Source organism: Falco rusticolus, chromosome 15 (assembly GCF_015220075.1).
Source record: "Falco rusticolus isolate bFalRus1 chromosome 15, bFalRus1.pri, whole genome shotgun sequence".
NCBI classification, from domain to species: domain Eukaryota; kingdom Metazoa; phylum Chordata; class Aves; order Falconiformes; family Falconidae; genus Falco; species Falco rusticolus.
The window spans coordinates 21,696,818-21,697,198 of NC_051201.1; positions in this window are offsets into that span (position 1 = coordinate 21,696,818).

Consider the following 381-nt stretch of genomic DNA (forward strand, 5'->3'; position numbering starts at 1 on the left):
GTGCGACGAAGCCGGGATGGGGACGGGAGGAGGCTGGGTGGGTGGCGGGATGGGGAGGGTTTGGGTCACCTGCCCGTGGGCTGAGGGGGAGTGGGGGGGCCAGGTGGGTGAGCGGCGGGGGGGCGGGGGCGGGATGGCCAGGCCTCCGCGCCGCCAGGGGGCGCTGCGCGGCGGGCAACGGGGCGGCGGCGAGTGGGGGCCTCGCGCGGCGGCGCCGTTTCCGGGTTGGCTGCGCGGCGCTCGGGGCCGGGCCAGGGTGCAGCCGCCGCCGCCGCCGGCACCGGGCCCGGGCCTCGGCACGCTCCGCGCGGGCCCCGCGCCCGCCGCCCCCGGGCTGGCCCCGCCCCGCCTCGCTCCGGCCTGGCCCTGCCGCCGCCCGCC